The sequence below is a fragment of the Psammomys obesus genome, unplaced genomic scaffold (genome assembly GCF_907164565.1).
Source record: "Psammomys obesus unplaced genomic scaffold, mPsaObe1.curated_primary_1811, whole genome shotgun sequence".
NCBI lineage: Eukaryota > Metazoa > Chordata > Mammalia > Rodentia > Muridae > Psammomys > Psammomys obesus.
The window spans coordinates 1-8,854 of record NW_026594990.1 but is presented as its reverse complement, the minus strand read 5'-3'; the positions used below and the strand labels follow the sequence as shown (position 1 = coordinate 8,854).

At 36.7% G+C, this 8,854-nt stretch overlaps 1 pseudogene; it reads left to right on the top strand.

The window, feature by feature from the left end:
• Nucleotides 1–4,723: 4,723 nt before the first annotated feature.
• On the top strand, nt 4,724–5,525 carry LOC129685656 (40S ribosomal protein SA-like; annotated as a pseudogene).
• Nucleotides 5,526–8,854: the final 3,329 nt, after the last annotated feature.

Here is an 8,854-nt window from a genome sequence, read left to right as displayed (position 1 = left end):
TTATGAAGATCTTTTCCCAATCTGTAGACTGCCATTTTATTTTATTGACAGTGTCTTTGACTTAGAGAAGTTTCTCAGTTTCTTGAGATCTCATTTACTAATTGTTGACTCAGAGAATGTGCCATTGGTATTCTGTTTGGGAATTTATGTCTTTTTTAATTTATATTTTTATTAATTAAAATTTATTAACTTTGTATCCCAGCTATAACCCCCTCCCTTGTCCCCTTCCTAATTCTCCCCTCTCTCCCTCCACTCCTACCTTCCCCTTTCCCAGTCCACTGATAGGGGAGGTCCTCCTCCACTACCCTCTGACTCTAGCCTATCAGGTCTCATCAGGACTAGCTGCATTGTCTTCCTCTGTGGCCTGGTAAGACTGTTCCTCCATCAGCAGGAGATGATCAAAGAGCCAGCCACTGAGTTCATGTCAGAGACAGCCCCTGTTCCCCTTACTAGGTCACCCACTTGAACACTGAGATGCCATAAGGCTACATCTGTGCAGGAGTTCTAGGTTATTTCCATGCATGGTTTTTGGTTGGAGTATCAGTCTCAGAAAAGAATGCTGTGCTCAGATTTTTTTGGTTCTGTTGTTCTCCTTATAGAGATCCTATCCCTTCCAGGTCTTTTATTTCCTCCATCTTTCATAAGATTCCCTCTACTATGCCCAAAGTTTGGCTATGAGTCTCAGCATCTGTTCAGTACCCTGCTGTGTAGAGTCTGTCAGAAGCCCGCTGCAGTAGGCTCCTGTCCTGTTCCCTGTTTTCTCCCTCTTCAGATGTCTGTCTCATTTGTCTTTCTGAATGAGGATTGAGCATTTTACCCAAGACCCTCCTTCTTGCTTAGCTTCTTTAGGTGTACAGATGTTAGTATGATTATTCTATATTATATGTCCAATATCCACTTATAAGTGAGTATATATCACGTGTGTCTTTCTGCTTCTGGGATGACTCACTCAGGGTGATCTTTTCTAGCTCCTACCATCTGCCTGCAAATTTCATGATTTCCTTGTTTTTAATTGCTGAGTGGTATTCCTTTGTGTAAATGTACCACAATTTCTATATCCATTCTTCAGTTGAGAGACATCTAGGTTGTTTCCAGGTTTGGGAAGATGATTTACCTCATGCAGAAAGGCAAAGGGGTTAGACATCAGAAGAGGGAGGAAACAGGCAACAAGACAGGAGCCTATCACAGAGGGACATTGAAAAAGTAATTAAAGGAAATATTGCTATAATTTTGATGAAAGATCAGGATAAAAATGTAATTAGATATTTATCTTTTAAATTTTCACAACATTTCCAAAAAGCATATTTTGTTCATATCTTCACTGTCAGGGAAAATCATATTGATAACGTGAGCATCAATGGGAGAGAAGTGTCTCAGACCTAGCTAGTATTTTTGAAATAAGAAACCTTTGTAGATTGCAGAACAGTAATCATACTTAACTAGTTTCTAAGATTAACATTCTTTGAAATACAGTGATTCTAATCTCCTTTTAATCATTTTTCTATTCAAGTTTGTATTTTTTGTGTATTGAATGGATACATATCAATTGAAAGCTACTGGGAGATCTTAGCTCAAATGCCTAGAACATATATAAAATCTAGCCACATATTAAGACTATTTATATTCTTCAGTTCCTATGGCAAGATTATGGGCAGAGAAAAAATAATCCCTAGAAACTTGTTGGCTAGTTAGCTTTCCGTACTTAGCAGAGAAATTTCACACACACACACACACACACACACACACACACACACACACACACACAAACTTGTAAGTGTTGGTTTGAATATGAATAATTGTGGAGTTTTTGCTCAAAATCTAATGAAGATATTATTTCAGCAATGATAGTCAGTATCCACCTACTCTATACAAACCAGTTCAATAAATATTATATTAAGGTTGTTTGTTTATCTATTTTTTGCTTGTGTGTTTGTGTGTGTGTGTAATTTAATTTACAGCATTTATTTGCTACTGGGAATTTTAAATTATCCTTGGGCAAGAACTGTCAAAAGTTCTTGCCATGGAAAGAAAGCCATTTATGGATATCTAATTTTGCTCCTTGGATTGCCTTTGTTTAATGTTATGTTCCATAGTCTCTGACACTGTCCTCTCAGCTCTCCACATTCGTTCTCTTCCTCAAGCACATCACAAGTATTAGACACAGGAGCAGCTTTCCCAAACAGCTTCCATCTGGTGCAGGTTTGGAGCCCAGCATTTGCATTAGAAATTGAACCACCACCCTGATTTCCCAGCCAGATTTGTGGTTTCTTTGGCAGTAAAAGACTCTAGAAACTAACTTGGCTTTAGACATGTTTTCTTTGATTTAGCTCAATGGGCCAGTGAGCACAGCTAGACAATGTCTTGTCTAGACAATGTACTGGATTGAGCTTGTATGTTACCAAGTGGTTATTTTCCTGATTCCTATGTCCTTTAAATTAGGGATGATGAGTTTTAGTAATCTGAATATTGAAGATATAGGTAAGGAGGTAGACATTATTAGAAATCTGACCTTTGACATTGGACTGTTTCCTGTTGTCTCTCAGTCTTACATAGAGGCTCTTGAAAAATCAATATAGTTTGAATCATTCTCTCAACTTGCCTTTTCACAACAACCTGTAATTATGAGTCTATTGATACAATATCATCATAACAGATTGTTCTGAGAAAAATCAGTACATAATATAGAATTATATTCTGATATTAGTATTATTATAAATAATCTCCTGAGTATTATGAGTAGCCACTTAGAATCATAGTCAATATTAGGTACACCAAATATTTTCTCTCAGATTACAAACTAGATTTTGATGCCTTCTGTCATTAACAGTAAGCCATTTCTATGTATTTCAATTGACTTTTGATATCATTTTTCAAATCTAAAACTAAACCAAAGCAATACCTAATATATCATATTTAAGGACATTTTAGGACAAAATATTGCATGTATACAATGTTAAAAGTGACATAGGACTAGACTTTAGGCAATGATTCCATGAATCTGTCTTATAAAATGTTATGTACCATTAGCAAAGTCCTGATTGTCAAGCCAACATGACATTTGAAGATGTCTTTCATTATAGCAACTATAAAATAATCAAAACTTGAACACAAGCCAATTTTATTAACATCATTTTAACTGTAATATAAAAACAATACCAGACCTTGCAACAGTTGTACAGGGAAATAAACTGTTTCTAAACGATTGAATAAGAACAGAAATTTTCTTTAAAAACACTTATTTTGTTTTTAAATTATATTATAGAAGTGTGTTCATTTGGTATGTGCACTTGAGTGCAGGTAACAGCCAGAAGACAGTATTGGGTTCCTTGCCAGTCAGTTATGAACCATGTGATGTGGGTACAGGGAATGAACTCTCAGGTCTAACGCAAGATCAATACACATTCTTAACATCTGAGATAGTTCCCCAGTCCTCAGATAGTTTCAAAATGAAAGAAAATAATCTCACTTTTATGGCTTCCATATCTTCATTTACAGAAACTAATTTGTAAAAGCCAATTTTACATTCACAATTGTTGACTTGAAAATTTTAGGGAATGCAGCTTTTAGACTTCAGAAATTTCTTGTTATGTAAACAAAAAGACATGTGAAATAAAACATAACATTAATTTATACAAACTATTCCTATAACATTTACTTATCTTCCTTCAATATTGAAGGAAATGGGTTGCATAGGTGCTTGTTTTTGTTCAGATAATGTACCTTTGCAACAAGAACAGACAGATAATTAATTACAATAAACTAATTCAGGTAGATGGGAATAAACAAATTAGAAGTACTTTGCATTAGACATCATCTGTTGTCCATAATGTTCTTACTATTAATGTCATTCACACATTTCCCATATGTACTGAGTATTTTAATCTATATCACTTCCTTTCTGATTAAAAATAAATACACTTTCAGTTAAAGAGATAAGGAAAAAGTATATTCTATGGGACCCCTTTTGCCCCCATTTTGTGTACATCAGTAAGACAACATAGACTAATATTTTATTGAAATATTAGGGGTCTAGTGCTTAGTGCTTAAAAGGATAAGGTTTTGTGTCTTATGATATTACACATTTTCTAATGATCTAGTTAACTTGAGAATCGCTGTGATATGAGCTTGCTTTCCCTAACTTGGGAGGGCGGAAGCTTATTCCTTGAGTGTATGGTACTGAGAAGTAGCACATTTGCAGAGATGATTTGGCTAAAAGTCTGGATCCTTCCTCAGTGACATGAATACAATTATAAAGGCAAACCCAAGCTGGAAACACAACTCAGCAAAACTCCAATAGTAAGGGCAGTAGCAAGCAAAACAGATAACACTTTGATGACTACACTATCTCTAAGTCAAATATTCAGTGAGGCATATAATTTTATTGGAAATGATAACTTTGGGTAGAACATTAGTCATATAGTCCATTTTTACAATACTATGAAGTCCTTATTTACACAAAGCAACCAATGTTCTACGCGCTTTTGGAACATCGCTGATGGCACAATTATTTTATCTTCATTAACAAATACTATCTTCTTCCAGAAATAGACCTCTACTTCATAATTTAAAACTTGGTTTTAGCCTTTCTCTGCTGCACAGCGATGGGTACATATGGTGTTGTTCTTAATTCCTGTCTTAACTTAAAGAGAAACTTATACAATATCCAGAGTCCTTGATGTCCTGAAGATTAAGGAGGAGGATGTCCTCAAATTCCATGCCTCAGGAACCCACTAAGTGGCATCAACCTTGACTTTAGATTGAGCAATACATCTTCAAAGGGAGGAGTGATGGTATCTACCTCATAAATTTGGAGAGGACCTGGAAGAAGCTGTTGATTGCGGCTCAGTTTATTGACATTGAGAACCCTGCTGATGTCAGCATCATCTCCTCCAGAAACACTGGCCAGCCAGGTGTGCTGAAGTTTTCTGCTGCCACTGGACCCACTTCAAGAGCTGGTCACTTCACACCTGGGACCTCCACTAACCTGATCCACGCACCCTTCAGAGAGCCGCAGCTTCTAATGGTGACTGATCCAGAGCTGACCGCCAGCCTTTTCCAGAGGCCTTTTACATGAACCTACCCATGGTCTCCCTGTGCAACACAGATTCTCCTCTGTGCTATGTGGACATATCCATCCCATGCAACAAAAGGGGAGCTCACTCAGGGAGTTTGATGTGGTGGATGCTGGCTCAGGGAAGTACTGCACATGCATGCCACTATCTCCTGTGAGTATTTGTGGGATGTTAAGAGACCCAGAGGATATTGAGAAAGAGCAGCAAGATGCAGCTGACGAAAAGGCTGTGACCAAGGAGGAATTCCAGGGTGAATGGACTGTGCCAGTTCCTGAGTTTACTACTGCCCAGCCAGAGGTGGCAGGCTGGTCTGAGGGTGCAGGGGTACCCTCTTTACTTATCCAGCAGTTCCTTACTGAAGACTTGAGTGCCCAGCCAGGCACTGAGGACTGATCAGTAGCTATAACACTGCAGACCACAGAGTGGGTTGGAGACACCACTGAGTGGTCCTGAGCTCCCCTGAAGACACCTAAGCAAGGGGAAAAAAGTTGGAAGAAAAATAAAGTTCCTAAAAGCTTTAAAAGAAGATACTATTTCACTAAGTTCTAGAAAACTTTCACAACATTTTATTTTATCACTTATCAATTATCTAATTTTCCCCATACAACTTCTATTACAAAGTTTAAATAATCTGATGCTAATATTTTCATTTTATTTTCCATATATTACATACAATTAGATAAATATTGTCAAAACATAAGTGATTTCTATTCAAATAGTAGATTATTTGACACCCCTGATCATATTGCTTTTCATCTCAGCAACAATATTTTTGTCCCATATAAGAAAGTTTTAAAAGTATCAAGATTTTGCATACTTCTATAAGGTAGAAAAACTATTTTCTTGGCTATTAGATACTTTCCAATTACAACATTTAATATTATTTGCATCTCACCTGATACTACTTCATTATATTTAAAAATCTCTCTATTTTAACTCAGTGATTCTTTTTCTCTTGAAGGATTTTCTAATAAAATTTAAAGATGGTGATAGAGGTCACAGTTACAACAATGAGAATGTACTAAGAACTATGATGTCCAGAACTATTTATGTCTTTAAGAATTTTTCATCTGTATTTTTTTAAATCTTTTATTTATTTTTTATTAATTACACTTTATTCATTTTGTATCCCCCCATAAGCCCCTCCCTCCTCCCCTGCCGATCCCACCCTCCCTCCCCTTTCTGCATGCATGCCACTCCCCAAGTCCACTGATAGGGGAGGTCCTCCTCTCCTTCTTTCTGATCTTAGTCTATCAGTTCTCATCAAAAGTGGCTGCATTGTCCTCTACTGTGGCCTGGTAAGGCTGCTCCCCCCCCCAGGGGGAAGTGATCAAAGAGCAGGCCAATCAGATTATGTCAGAGGCAGTCCCTCTTCCCATTACTATGTAACCCACTTGGACACTGAACTGCCATGGGCTACACCTGTGCAGGGGTTCCAGGTCATCTCCACAAATAGTCCTTGGTTGGAGTATGAGTCTCTGGAAAGTTCCCTGTGTTCAAATTATCTTGTTCTGTTGCTCTGCTTGTGGAGTTCCCGTTCCCTCCAGCTCTTACTATTTCCCACTTCTTACATAAAATTCCATTCACTCTGCCCATCAGTTGGCCATCAGGCTCAGCATCTGCTTTGACAGTCTATACTGCAGAAGCTTTCAGAGGCCCTCTGTGGCAGGTTTCAAGGTGGTTTCCTGTTTTCTTCTGGCTTTCAGAGGCCCTCTGTAGCGGGTTCCGAGGTTGTTTCCTATTTTCGTTTTCTTCTGATGTCCATCCTCTTTGCCTTTCAGGATGGGGATTGAACATTTTAGTTAGGGTCCTCTCTTTTGCTTAGTTTGTTTAGATGTACAGCTTTTAGTGGGTTTATTCTATATTGTATGTTTATATGAGTGAGTATATACCGTGAGTGTCTTTTTGCTTCTGGGTCAACTCACTCAGGATGATCCTTTCCAGGTCCCACCATTTATTTACCTGCAAATTTCATGATTTCCTTATTTTTCATTGCTGAGTAATACTCCATTGTATAGATGTACCACAGTTTCTGCATCCATTCTTCAGTTGAGGGGCATCTGGGTTGTTTCCAGCTTCTGGCTATTACAAATAAAGCTGCTACAAACATGGTTGAGCAAATGTCATTTTTGTGTACTTGCGCCTCTTTTGGGTATATGCCTAGGAGTGGTATGGCTGGATCTGTATTTTTTTGATCACGTTAGTTGACATACAGATCTGTTAACAAAATTGCTGTTATTTCATTTTTGACCTGATGTATCTATTTTACTTAAATAAAACAATCCTATTTCCTCCATTTCTCAAGATAGTCAGGATTTAAAGATCCATCACTCCCATTTCTAATTCTATGCTGGAAAGCCCATGTCATTATTCTGGTTTCCATCACCATGGTTGCCCTCCAACACTGCTTATAGAAGGCAAACAAACCTATAAAACACTGTCAAGTGTTGATATATTTGTCTTCACTATAAATGATGATCTATGTAAATGCAATGAAAAGGTGAACTTCCTCTTGAGTAAACTCTGAGGAAATAGATTCTTCACAATACAAAGTGAAGTAGATATTCTCAACTGACAATGGAATTTTCAGTGGCTACATGACAGTTGGTGGTAGAAGCATCTGTATACAGAGCTCACTGAACAGCATTCTGTCTAAAATGAACATTTTACTAGTAGCAGAGTTATAGGTCTTTTTTTAAATTCTTTTTTATTTTATTTTATCAGTTACATTTTATTAACTGTATCCCAGCTGTATCCCGCTCCCTCATTCCCTCACAAACCCTCTCTCTCTACCTCCCTCATCTCCTCCCTGCCCCTTTCCAAATCCACTGATTGGGATGGACCTCCTCCCCCTTCATCTGACCCTGTTTTATCAGGTTTCTTCAGGACTGGCTGCAGTTATAGGTCTTAAAGAGGTATACTATTACTCCCTTCTCTCAGCTCCAATTTCTTGGTTTTTACATAGAAATTAACTCTAGGAAAACAACTGAAGTTCGTACTTACATTTGTATCTGTATTTTCCTATCATCAAATTGTAACTAAACATTCATTGCATAACACTGAGATTTTATAGTAATAACACTAGCCAAATTAATAGTTTGTCGTTTATGTATCAGCTATGAGCTTCTCAAATGTATTGAAAATGCTATTGATACTGCCTCTTGTCACAAAGCCTGAAAGGACCTAAATGTTGTTTATAATTTGCCTTTTATTTTTCGTTATAATTCAAATTTTACTGTTACCCGTTTCTTAATTTAGTTCATGCTAAGCATAAGCTTTCTTAGCATAATATGTTCTTTGATGTCTTCAGAGTTTATTTTGAACAGTGACCTTTCATTCTCTCCATAAATTTGCCTATATGCCTTTGGCTATCTTTCTCTGTTTAATATTTGTTAGTTCGTTATGGAATTTACAGTATCAAAGGCATTATACCCAGACATATCAATTATGCATTGCGTAGAATTTTAGGTTTATATTTTCAGTGTATGTTTATATTTTTGCTAATGAACATTTTAATATTAAGTCCCCTTCATATAACTAATGGCATGTATATCTGAAAAAAGAAGACAATTTTATTACATGTCAAAAACATTATTATTGCTCATAACAAAATTGCAACCTTTTTTTTTTTTTGCTAGGAGTTGACATCTATTTTATGTCAAATTCTTCAGTGTTGAACAATGTGTTTCATATATTGAATTATTTCTATCATGTTTTAAATATTTTGATTATTTTAATGTTACTTAAGGAATTGATGTGAGAAGGAATTGAAAGTTATTTCT